Source organism: Triticum aestivum, chromosome 5A (genome assembly GCF_018294505.1).
Source record: "Triticum aestivum cultivar Chinese Spring chromosome 5A, IWGSC CS RefSeq v2.1, whole genome shotgun sequence".
Lineage (NCBI taxonomy): Eukaryota > Viridiplantae > Streptophyta > Magnoliopsida > Poales > Poaceae > Triticum > Triticum aestivum.
In genome coordinates, this window is record NC_057806.1 from 164,596,082 (window position 1) to 164,609,457 (window position 13,376).

Sequence of the window (13,376 nt, forward strand, 5' to 3'; positions counted from 1 at the left end):
GTCCTTGCCAAGGAGGGGATAGCTTGTGCATGTCAGATTGATCCTGGATGAGTCGGAGCACTAAGTCGCCTTCCTGAAAGGTTCTGGACCTAACCCGGCGGCTATGGTAGCGGCGCAGGTCTTGCATGTAAATCGCCGAGCAGGCTATTGCCAAGTCTCGCTCTTCATCCAACAGGTCCAGTGCGTCTTGCCGACCTTTTTTGTTGTCTTCCTCAACATAAGCCGCCACACACGGTGAGTCATGACGGATGTCACTTGGCAGGACCGCTCTGCTCCATACACCATAAAGAAAGGCGTGTAACCCGTAGATCTATTAGGTGTAGTATTGATGCTCCAGAGTACAGAAGCTAACTCCTCCACCCAACAACCCAGCGTCCGCTACAAGGGGACCAAGAGCCAGGGCTTGATACCCCTCAAGATTTCTCGTTGACAGAACTCTTCCATAGCTCCTTTGGAAAGGTTAGTGCCATTATCAGTTATGATGCTGTGTGGAAAACCAAAGCGAAAAATCACCTTTTTCATAAACTGGACCGCCGTGGCTGCATCACACTTACTGACTGGCTCCGCCTCCACCCACTTTGTGAACTTGTCAACCGCCACCAAGAGGTGAGTCTTTATATCCTTAGACCTTTTGAAAGGCCCGACCATATCAAGCCCCCAGACTGCAAATGGCCAGGTAATTGGAATCATCCTCAATTCTTGAGCCGGCACATGGGCTCGTCGTGAGAATTTCTGACATCCGTCACATTTACTGACCAGGTCTTCCACATCAGCATGAGCCGTCAGCCAATAAAACCCATGACGGAAAGCTTTGGCCACAAGAGATTTTGAGCCGGCGTGATGACCACAATCGCCTTCATGAATCTCACGAAGGATCTCCTGACCCTCTGTAGGTCACACGCAACATTGAATCGCTCCAGTGACGCTGTAATGATGTAACTTGCCATTGACAATTGTCATGGACTTGGACCGTCGGGCGATTTGTCTTGCCAAGGTCTCATCTTCAGGCAACTCTCCCCGGGTCATGTAAGCCAAATAAGGCACTGTCCAATCCGGGATAACGTGGAGAGCCGCCACCAGCTGTGCCTCTGGGTCTGGTATTGCTAGGTTTTCCTCTGTAGGTAACTTAACAGAAGGATTATGCAAAACATCAAGAAAGGTGTTAGGCGGCACCGGCTTACGCTGAGACCCCAGCCGGCTTAAGGCATCAGCCGCCTCATTCTTCCTTCGATCAATTTGTTCCACTACGTAACCCTTGAAATGTCCAGCCACAGCATCGACTTCATGACGGTAAGTCGCCATGAGGGGATCTTTAGAATCCCACTTGCTTGACACCTGTTGAGCCACAAGGTCTGAGTCTCCTAAGCATCTTACCCAGCTCAAGTTCATCTCTTTGGCCATCCGGAGACCATGGAGCATGGCCTCGTACTCAGCTGCATTGTTAGTACAAGGAAACATAAGCCGGAGCACATAACAAAATTTTTCACCTCGAGGGGAAGTTAATACCACTCCAGCCCCCGAGCCTTCCAACTGTCTGGACCCATCAAAGTGAATAATCCAATAAGTGTTATCGGGCTTCTCTTCAGGTGCCTGTAGCTCTGTCCAATCGTTGATGAAATCCACCAAAGCTTGAGACTTAATGGCAGTGCGCGGTACGTACTTCAGACCATGAGGCCCGAGCTCGATGGCCCATTTGGCGACTCGTCCTGTAGCCTCTCTGTTCTGAATAATGTCTCCCAAGGGGGCAGAACTTACCACACTGATAGGGTGACCCTCGAAGTATTGCTTCAGCTTCCGTCTTGCCATGAACACCCCGTAAACAAGTTTCTGCCAATGAGGGTATCTTTGTTTTGACTCGATGAGTACCTCACTGACATAATAAACCGGCCGTTGAACCGGATGTTCCTTACCAGCCTCCTTGCGCTCTACCACAATTGCCACACTGACGGCTCGTGAATTAGCAGCCACATATAACAGCAAAGGCTCTTTGTCAATGGGAGTCGCAAGAACTGGCGGCTCAGATAACTGCCTCTTCAAATCCTCAAAAGCATCATTAGCAGCATCACTCCAGACAAAGGTGTCTGCCTTCTTCATCAATTGGTACAGCGGTAGGGCCTTCTCCCCTAACCGGCTTATGAACCGGCTTAAAGCAGCAACACGACCCGCCAATCGCTGAACATCATTGATACATGCCGGTTTAGCCAAAGAAGTGATTGCCTTAATCTTCTCCAGATTAGCCTCGATATCCCTGTTTGAGACCAAGAATCCCAAAAGCTTGCCTGCAGGCACACCAAATACACACTTCTCCGGTTTAAGCATCATTTTGTAAACCCGGAGATTGTCAATGGTTTCTCTGAGATCAGATATCAAGGTTTCCGCCTCTCTGGATTTCACCACTATGTCATCCACATAAGCATGAACATTGCGCCCAATCTGATTGTGGAGACAATTCTGTACACACCGTTGATAAGTCGCCTAGGCACTCTTGAGCCCAAAAGGCATAGACACATAGCAGAAGGCTCCAAACGGGGTGATGAAAGCCGTCTTCTCCTGGTCCTTAACTGCCATCTTGATCTGATGATAACCAGAATAAGCATCCAAAAATCTCAAACGCGAACAACTTGCCGTAGCATCAATGATTTGATCAATATGGGGGAGAGCAAAAGGATCAGCCGGACAAGCCTTATTTAAGTCCGTGTAATCTACACACATCCGCCAGGTGCCGTTTTTCTTGAGTACGAGCACCGGGTTAGCCAACCACTCCGGGTGAAAAACTTCGACAATGAACCCAGCCGCCAAGAGCCGGGCGACCTCTTCTCCTATAGCTTTTCGTCGCTCTTCATTGAATCGCCGCAGAAACTGCCTGACCGGCTTATACTTCGGATCAATATTAAGAGTGTGCTCAGCGAGTCCTCTTGGTTCACCCGGCATGTTAGAAGGTTTCCATGCAAAGATGTCCTGGTTCTCACGGATGAACTCGATGAGCGCGCTTTCCTATTTAGGATCCAAGTTGGCACTGATGCTGAATTGCTTAGATGAATCGCCCGGAGTAAAATCAATAAGCTTAGTATCTGCAGCCGATTTAAACTTCATGGTGCTCCGTAGTTGGCTTCTTGAGAAAAGTCATATCCGTCGGGTCAACGTTATCTTGATAAAATTTGAGCTCCTCTGCTGCAGAGACAGACTCGGCATAAGCCGCATCGCCTTCTTCGCACTCCAGGGCCACCTTTCGGCTTCCATGCATGGTGATGGTACCCTTGTAACCCGGCATCTTGAGCTATAAATAAACATAACACGGCCGCGCCATGAACTTGGCATAAGCCGGCCGCCCGAACAAAGCGTGATATGGACTCTTGATTTTTACCACCTCAAAAGTTAACTTTTCTGCCCTAGAATCATGCTCGTCTCCAAAGGCCACCTCTAGCTCAATCTTACCCACAGGATACACCGATTTACCAGGCACCACTCCATGGAAGACGGTGTTGGAAGTCTTTAAATTCTTGTCAGTTAAGCCCATGCGCCGAAAGGTCTCGTAATAAAGGATGTTGATGCTGCTACCTCCATCCATGAGCACCTTAGTAAATTTATAACCACCAACCTGTGGTGCCACTACCAAGGCCAGTTGACCCGGATTATCAACCCGGGGAGGGTGATCCTCCCTGCTCCAGACAATAGGCTGTTTCGACCACCTCAAGTAACGAGGGACTGCCGGCTCAACATAATTCACAGCCCTCTTATGAACTTTCTGATCACGTTTACACAAACTTGTGGTGAACACATGATACTGCCCACTGTTTAGCTGTTTTGGATGACTCTGATAACCCGTCTGCTGCTGCTGCTCACCTCCTTGACCAGACTGTTGTTGATTATAACCACCCTGGCTTCCCTGAAAGCCGGATCCTGAACCGCCGCCCGGGCCATGAAAGCCGCCAGCTCCTGAGCCGCCGCCTGGGCCTTGATTGCCATCAAAAGTACTAGAATTCTTAAAGGCCTTCATGATTGCGCAATCCTTCCATAAGTGAGTCGCTGGTCGTTCCCGGGTGCCGTGTTTCGGGCAGGGCTCATTGAGTAATTGCTCAAGAGACGGGCCTGACCCGCCAAACCGGGGTGGCTTTCCTTTGCGCATCTGATTGTTACCCTGTGCATTGGCCACAAATTTCGGTTTACCGTCCGCCTTACGCTTACTACCTCCTTGACTCGCCGGGTTATGCTGCTGACCCTTTCCATTGCCGTTCTTCTTTCCCTTCCCTGTCTATTCCTCATCAGACGCGGGATCCTTGGTACTATCAGAATCGGCATACTTGACTAAAGCCGCCATTAGCGTCCCCATATCGTTGCAATCAAGCTTAAGGCGCCCCAGTTTCTGTCTCAGAGGCTCAAAACGGCAATTCTTCTCCAGCATGAGAATTGCTGAGCCAGCATCCATTTTGTCAGACGAATGTATTGTATCTTTGACCCGGTGTACCCAATGAGTCGTAGATTCACCTTCCTCCTGCTTACAATTTGTCAGGTCCACAATCGACATAGACTGCTTGCAAGTGTCCTTGAAGTTTTGGATGAAACGGGCCTTTAGCTCCGCCCATGAACCAATGGAATTGGGTGGCAAACCCTTTAACCAAGAACGGGCCGTTCCGTCCAACATCATGGTGAAGTATTTAGCCATCGCTTCATTGCTAACCTCCAGCAGCACCATGGCCATCTTGTAACTTTCAATCCACGCCCCAGGCTGTAAATCGGCCATATAATTCGGCACCTTTCGAGGTCCCTTGAAATCCTTGGGCAGACATACATTACGTAGAGCCGGTATCAGACAAGGAACTCCTCCGGTTCTAGTAGCAACACCCGCCTCAACAGAAGTCGTCGGGTAAGCCGGTGAGTCCTGTTGGACTGCTAGCTAAGCCGCTAGCTGAGCTGCCCGCTCGTCCTCCTGACGTATCCAATCCTGAACCGGGTTATACCCGCCGGGCTGGTTCTGGCGCTGAGTGCTACTTGACAAGGCCTCTGACTCCATGTGTCTACTGTAACTCGGGCTCCGGTTTTGACGAGGCGGAGCTAACCAGGGTGGAGGAGTTGAGTGAATCATGTCCCGGCTGTAGGAGTAGGTCTGGTGCTGAGCCAGGGCTGTTTGGACAAGTTCCCTGATCTTCCGGGTTTCCACCGCTGTCGGATCATCACCATCTACTAGGAGAGCCGCCAAACGTGCGGATGCTGCGATTAAGTTCTCCATGGGGTTGGAGAAGTGATCCTGTGGTATTGGCACATAATGGGGCGGTGCCATATTGCCGTGAAGAGGCGCCATCACCGGAGGCTGGACTGGGCCTCCCGCTCCGGATGTCATAAACTGATTTGCACCTGGCGGGTTACTTGGGCCGGCCCCGGGTGTAGCGAAGAGATTCCGAGGATCATAAATCTGAGGTAAACGGGACTGAGTTTTGTGATGTCTCCTCCTCATTACCTCATTAGATGTGTTTAAGCTCAACGTGAGCTGCAAGGCCTCTGCCTGAAGTTGCTGCGCCCGCACGTCCAAAGCCGCCTGCTCTGTAGCTAATCTAGCATCTTCAGCTACTAAGGTTTCCTTGGCCCGGGCGATCTCATCGCGAACCTGTGCCACCTCTGCCTCATGCTCAGATTGGTTCGCAGGGATGACTGTAATAGTTAACAAAGCTGTAAGCTTATCCATGAGATCCATCAGCACCTGAGACGGTGAGCACATAGGGCCTCCTACCCCGGCTGCTCCTAACCCGGACATTATCGCCGCTGAGGCCGTAGAATTTTGGCCGGGTTGAGTACCAGCCATGAAGACTCCTGCCCAGTTTGGCGACCCTGAAGGGTCCGGAATAGTGCTGCCATCGGAACAGCCCCCAAGCACACCATCCTGAACTTGATACAGCGAATCTATTGAGCCGGCGGATGAATCACCGTCAGAGAGGACGGACGGCTCACCATCACCTTCAGATCCTTCAGGAAGTTCACCTCCATGGATGCAACCCACAAAGGCACGCTTCACGACGGGTTGGTGCAGCTGTCCGGCTCAGGGCCCGGCTCACCAATCCGGCCGATGAAGACATGAATTCCGCCAAAGGGGACCCGGTATCCGTACTCAATTGAGCCGGCGTCGGGGCCCCAGCCTTCGTCGTCGACGTAGATCTTGCCGCGACGACTCTTGGTCATCCGGCCAACTGCGTATCCCTTGAGCCCTTGGAAGTTGCCCTTCAAGAACTCAAATCCACCGTGCGCTGGCCCCACGGTGGGCGCCAACTGTCGTGGAATTGTCACGGCAGATGTCCTCTTGCAAGGACTTAATCGTGGAGCCATCGCAGCTCGGAAGCTTGAAGGGGTTAATCGGGACAAAGGACACGCGAGGTTTATACTAGTCCAGCCCCTTACGGTGAAGGAAGGCCTATGTCTAGTTGGGTTGGAATTGCTTTAGGTTTCGATGACCAGGGAGCGAGATACTCTATGCCCAGTTTTTGATTTGTTGTTTCTTACCCTAAGCCGCCAGTGGGTCATCCCCTTATATACACGGGTCGACGCCCTACGGCTTACAGAGTCCCGGCCGGCTCATAAACAGTGTCCGGCTCGGTGACTAGTTACTTCTACCTTACAATACAAGTCACGCCCTCATGGTGGTTTATCACCATGGGCCATAAATCGCCTATGGGCCTTTAGACCCTTTACTGAACCGCCATCTTCACGTCTTGGTCTGGGGCTTCAGATGGGCTTCTCTTTGCGTAACCCGGCCCCTCCTGGGCGGCTTACATAAATAGTTATATCCCCAACAAGTTGGTTAAATGGAAAGAGGGTTTCGGGACGAAACTCTAGGCGCTTGAATCGCCTGATTCCGACTAACGAGCGAAAAGATAAACAGAAACTAAGATCGGATCAGAAATCACGATAAAAAAAATCGCGGAACAAATTCGATAAAAGAAAACTCACGAACAAACTAACAAATGAGCGTTCGTTAGCTATAACTAACGGGCGAAAACCATTCGTTAAAACGAATGTACGGACGAACGTCCGCTAACTAGAAGAACCAAGAAAAACCGGTGAATCCAAAAAACGAATCTAGGGTTTTCTATAAAAACAAACAGTTTTAAAAAAACAAGCGGCGGAGTCCGGTGGCTACCTCCGGCGAGGGGGCTCCGGTGAGGCGGGGCAGCGGCGGGGCGGCGGCTCGTGAGGGCGGCGGCGCTGCGGCAGCGGCGGCGGCTGCGGCGGCGGGGCTGGCGGCGGTGGCGGTGGTGTTTGGGGGCGGCGTATGTAAAGGGGGCGGGGCCGCGACTTGGAGGAGGGGGCAAGGCGCGGCGGAGGCGGAGTCCAACTCGGACTCCGGTCCGAGTGGCGGCGGTGGCGGCATGCGCGTGCAGGAGGCGGCGGCCGTGGCGGCTGGGCCGGCCTGGCTCGGCTGGGCCTTAGGCCCAGTCAGGCGCGGGAACCTTTTTTTTAATAATTTCGCCGATGGAAAAAAATCTAGAAAAATAAATAAAAATCTAAAAATGCCAAAATAAATTTTCACCGTATAAATAAAATATTTAGAACGAGATGAACATTTTCTTGGCCCTAAAATGCAATTTTGAAAAATGTGCAATTTTTCTAATGCAACCAAAATTGCAATATATTCCAAATAGAACAAATATTTGATTTTAATATTTTTCCTCCAATATTTCAATTATCTTGGAGAAGTCATATTATCTCCTCTCATATATTTTAGTATGAAATAGTTTTGGAGAGAAAATACTTAAAACCAAAAATCCTCGTTTCAAAATTTGATAAAAATCAAATTTGAAAACCGGGAAATCCCCAACTCTCTCCGAGGGTCCTTGAGTTGGTTAGGATTTTTGAGGATCGTGAGACGAAATGCGAATAAAATATGATATGCATGGATGACTATGTATAACATTCCAAATTTGAAAATTTGGGATGTTACAAATAATATAAAAGTGGATAATAAAGCCCAATAATGTCCAAAACTGTAGATAATATAGAATGGAGCAATCAAAAATTATAGATACGTTGGAGACGTATCAAGAATCCCCAAGCTTAATTCCTGCTCGTCCTTGTGTAGGTAAATGATAAAAACATAATATTTGATGCGGAGTGCTACTTGGCATAATTTTAATGTAATTCTTCTTAATTGTGTATGAATATTAATATCCGAAGGATTCAAGATAAAAGTTTAATATTGACATAAAAATAATAATACTTCAAGCATACTAACAAAGCAATCATGTCTTCTCAAAATAACATGGCAAAAGAAAGTTATCCCTACAAAATCATATAGTCTAGCTATGCTCTATCTTCACCACACAAAAATATTTAAATCATGCACAACCCCGATGACAAGCCAAGCAATTGTTTCATACTTTTGACATTCTCAAACTTTTCAATCTTCACGCAATACATGAGCATGAGCCATGGATATAGCACTATATGTGGAATAGAATGGTGGTTGTGGAGAAGACAAAAAGGGAGAAGATAGTCTCACATCAACTAGGCATATCAACGGGCTATGGAGATGCCCATCAATAGATATCAATGTGAGTGAGTAGGGATTGCCATGCAACAGATGCACTAGAGCTATAAGTATATGAAAGCTCAACAAAAGAAACTAAGTGGGTGTGCATCCAACTTGCTTGCTCATGAAGACCTAGGGCATTTTGAGGAAGCCCATAATTGGAATATATAAGCCAAGTTCTATAATGAAAAATTCCCACTAGTATATGAAAGTGACGAAATGAGAGACTCTCTATCATGAATATCATGGTGCTACTTTGAAGCACAAGTGTGGTAAAGGATAGTAACATTGTCCCTTCTCTCTTTTTCTCTTTTTTTTATTTGGGCCTTTTATCTTTTTTTATGGCCTCTTTTCTTTCCTTTTTTTCGTCCGGAGTCTCATCCCGACTTGTGGGGGAATCATAGTCTCCATCATCCATTCCTCACTGGGACAATGCTCTAATAATGATGATCATCAAACTTTTATTTTCTTACAACTCAACAATTACAACTCGATACTTAGAACAAAATATGACTCTATATGAATGCCTCCGGTTGTGTACCGGGATATGCAATGAATCAAGAGTGACATGTATGAAAGAATTATGAATGGTGGCTTTGCCACAAATACGATGTCAACTACATGATCATGCTAAGCAATATGATAATGATGGAGTGTGTCATAATAAACAGAACGGTGGAAAGTTGCATGGCAATATATCTCGGAATGGCTATGGAAATGCCATAATAGGTAGGTATGGTGGCTGTTTTGAGGAAGGTATATGGTGGGTGTATGATACCGGCGAAAGGTGCGCGGTATTAGAGAGGCTAGCAATGGTGGAAGGAAGAAGAGTGTGTATAATCCATGGACTCAACATTAGTCATAAAGAACTCATATACTTATTGCAAAAATCTACAAGTTATCAAAGCAAAGTATTACGCGCATGCTCTTAGGGGGATAGATTGGTAGGAAAAGACCATCGCTCGTCCCCGGCCGCCACTCATAAGGAAGACAATCATAAAATAAATCATGCTCCGACTTCATCACATAACGGTTCACCATACGTGCATGTTACGGGAATCACAAACTTTAACACAAGTATTTCTCAAATTCACAACTACCCAACTAGCACAACTTTAATATCACCATCTTCATATCTCAAAACAATTATCAAGCATCAAACTTCTCATAGCATTCAACACACTCAGAAGAAAGTTTTTAATATTCTTGAATACCAAGCTTATTAGGATTACCATGCTATTTAAGACTCTCAAAATAATCTAAGTGAAGCATGAGAGATCAATAGTTTCTATAAAACAAATCCACCACCGTTCTCTAGAAGATATAAGTGAAGTACTAGAGCAAAATTATATAACTCAAATGATATAAGCGAAGCATATAGAGTATTCTAGCAAATTCCAAATCATGTATGGATCTCTCAAAAGGTTTGTACAGCAAGGATTATTGTGGTAAACTAAAAATCAAAGACTCAAATCATACAAGATGCTCCAAGCAAAACACATATCATGTGGTGAATAAAAATATAGCTCCAAGTAAAGTTACCGATAGAAGTAGACGAAAGAGGGGATGCCTTCCGTGGAATCCCCAAGCTTTGGCTTTTAGGTGTCTTTAGATTATCTTGGGGGTGCCATGGGCATCCCCAAGATTATGCTCTTGCAACTCCTTGTTCCATAATCCATCAAATCTTTACCCAAAACATGAAAACTTCACAATACAAAACTTAAAGTAGAAAATCTCGTGAGCTCCGTTAGCGAAAGAAAACAAACGATCACTTCAAGGTACTGTAATGAACTCATTCATTATTTATATTGGTGATAAACCTACTGTATTCCAACTTCTCTATGGTTTATAAACTATTTTACTAGCCATAGATTCATCAAAATAAGCAAACAACACACAAAAAATAGGATCTGTCAAAAACAGAACAGTCTGTAGTAATCTGTAGCTAGCGCAAGATCTGGAACCCCAAAAATTCTAAAATATGGTTATGTACGTGAGGAATTTATCTATTAATCATCTGCAAAAGAATTAACTAAATACCACTTTCCAAATAAAAATGGTAGCAGTTCTCGTGAGTGCTAAAGTTTCTGTTTTTTACAGCAAGATATCGAGACTTTCCCCAAGTCTTCCCAACGGTTCTACTTGGCACAAACACTAATTAAACACAAAAAACACAACCAAAACAGAGGCTAGATGAATTATTTATTACTAAACAGGAGAAAAATCAAGGAATAAAAATAAAATCGGGTTGCCTCCCAACAAGTGCTATCTTTTAACGCCCCTAGCTAGGCATAAAAAGCAGGATAGATCTAGGTATTACCATCTTTCTTAGGCAATCCATAAGTGGCTCTCATGATATATTCATAAGGTACTTTAATTTTCTTTCTAAGGAAGTGTTCCATCCGTTTCCTTAACATAAATTGGAATCTAATATTTCCTTCTTTCATATCAAGAATTGCACCAATCGTTCTAAGGAAAGGCCTACCAAGAATAATAGGACATGAAGGATTGCAATATATGTCAAGAACAATAAAATCTACGGGCACATAATTCCTATTTGCGACAATAAGAACATCATTAATTCTTCCCATAGGTTTCTTAATAGTGAATCCGCAAGGTGCAAGTTTAGAGAGCAATCATTAAAATCACGAAAACCTAACAAATCACACAAAGTCTTTGGAATCATGGAAACACTAGCACCCAAATCACATAAAGCATAGAAGTCATGATCCTTAATCTTAATTTTAATTGTTGGTTCGTACTCATCACAAAGTTTTCTAGGGATAGAAACTTCCAACTCAACTTTTTCTTCATAAGATTGCATGAAGGCATCAACGATATGTTTAGTAAACGCTTTATTTTGACTATAAGCATGAGGAGAATTTAGCGCAGATTGCAACAAGGAAATACAATCAATCAAAGATCAATTTTCATAATTAAATTCCTTGAAATCCAAAATAGTGGGTTTAGCAACATCTAGGGTTTTAATTTCTTCAATCCCACTTTCATCAAATTTAGCATCAAGATCTAAAAACTCCAAATTTTTGGAATGCCTTCTATGTAAGGGTAGATCATATTAAGTCCCATAATTATCAAGATTCATATTGCAAAACAAAGATTTAATAGGGGACACATCAATAACTTTTAGATCTTCATCTTTATTTTCATAGGAACTGGAAGAACACGCTCTTATAAAGGCATCTTTCTTAGCACGCATCCTACCGGTTCTTTATTTGCAATCATCAATGGAACTTCTCATGGCTTTGAGAGACTCATTGATATCATGCATAGGAGGAATAGATCTAAGTTTCAAAGAATCAACATCAAGAGAAATTCTATCAACGTTACTAGGCAACTCATCAATCTTAAGCAATTTTTCTTCAATCAAAGGATTGAAATTCTTTTGCAAAGTAATAAGTTCTTTAGTATTAGATTCAAAATCAGAGGGCATCTTATTATAATTTCCATAAGAATTGTTGTAGGGATTACCATAATTATTAGAAGGATTACTAGGATAAGGCCTAGGATTAAAATTTCCTCTATATGCATTGTTACCAAAATTGGTCCTAACAACAAAATGCACATCCATAGATTCATCATTATTCTCAATCAAAGTAGACAAGGGCATATCATTAGGATCAGAAGAAGCACTCTTACTAGCAAATAATTTCATAAGTTCATCCATCTTTCCACTCAAAACATTAATTTATTCTATCGCATGCACCTTTTTATTAGTAGATCTTTCAGTATGCCATTGAGAATAATTAACCATAATATTATCTAGGAGTTTAGTAGCTTCTCCTAAAGTGATTTCCATAAAAGTGCCTCCTGAGACCGAATCTAAAAGATTTCTAGAAGCAAAATTCAATCCGGCATAAAAGTTTTGTATAATCATCCACAAATTCAAACCATGAGTAGGGCAATTACGTATCATTAATTTCATCCTCTCCCAAGCTTGTGCAACATGTTCATGATCAAGTTGCTTAAAATTCATAATATCATTTCTAAGGGAGATGATCTTAGCGGGAGGAAAATACTTAGAGATAAAAGCATCTTTGCACTTGTTCCAAGAATCAATACTATGTTTAGGCAAAGACGAAAAACAAGCTTTAGCACGATCTCTAAGCGAAAAAGGAAATAGCTTCAACTTAACAATATCGTTGTCCACATGTTTCTTCTTTTGCATATCACACAAATCAACGAAGCTATTTAGATGGGTAGCGGCATCTTCACTAGGAAGGCCGGAAAACGGATCTTTCATGACAAGATTCAGCAAAGAGGCATTAATTTCACAAGATTCAGCATCGGTAAGAGGAGCAATCAGAGTGCTAATAAATCATTGTTGTTGGTATTGGTAAAGTCACACAATTTAGTGTTATCTTGAGCCATCGTGACAAGCAAGCAATCCAATGCACAAGCAAACAAAAAGCAAGTGGGCAAAAAGAGGCAAATAGAGAAAGAGAGGGAGGATAGAGAGAGAGAGAGAGAGAGAGAGAGAGGGCAAATAAAACGGCAAGGCTGAAGTGGGGGAGAGGAAAACGAGAGGCAAATGGCAAATAATGTAATGCGGGAGATAAGGGTTGTGATGGGTACTTTGTATGTTGACTTGTGCGTAGACTCCCTGGCAACGGTGCAAGAAATGGCTCGTTGTCGGGAGTCAAATCTTGACTTGCGTGAACCTCCCCGGCAACGGCGCCAGAAATTCTTCTTGCTACCTCTTGAGCACTTCGTTGGATTTCCTTGAAGAGGAAAGGATGATGCGGCAAAGTAGCATAAGTATTTCCCTCAGTTTTTGAGAACCAAGGTATCAATCCAGTAGGAGGTCACGCGTGAAGCCCCTAGTACCTACACAAAACAAATA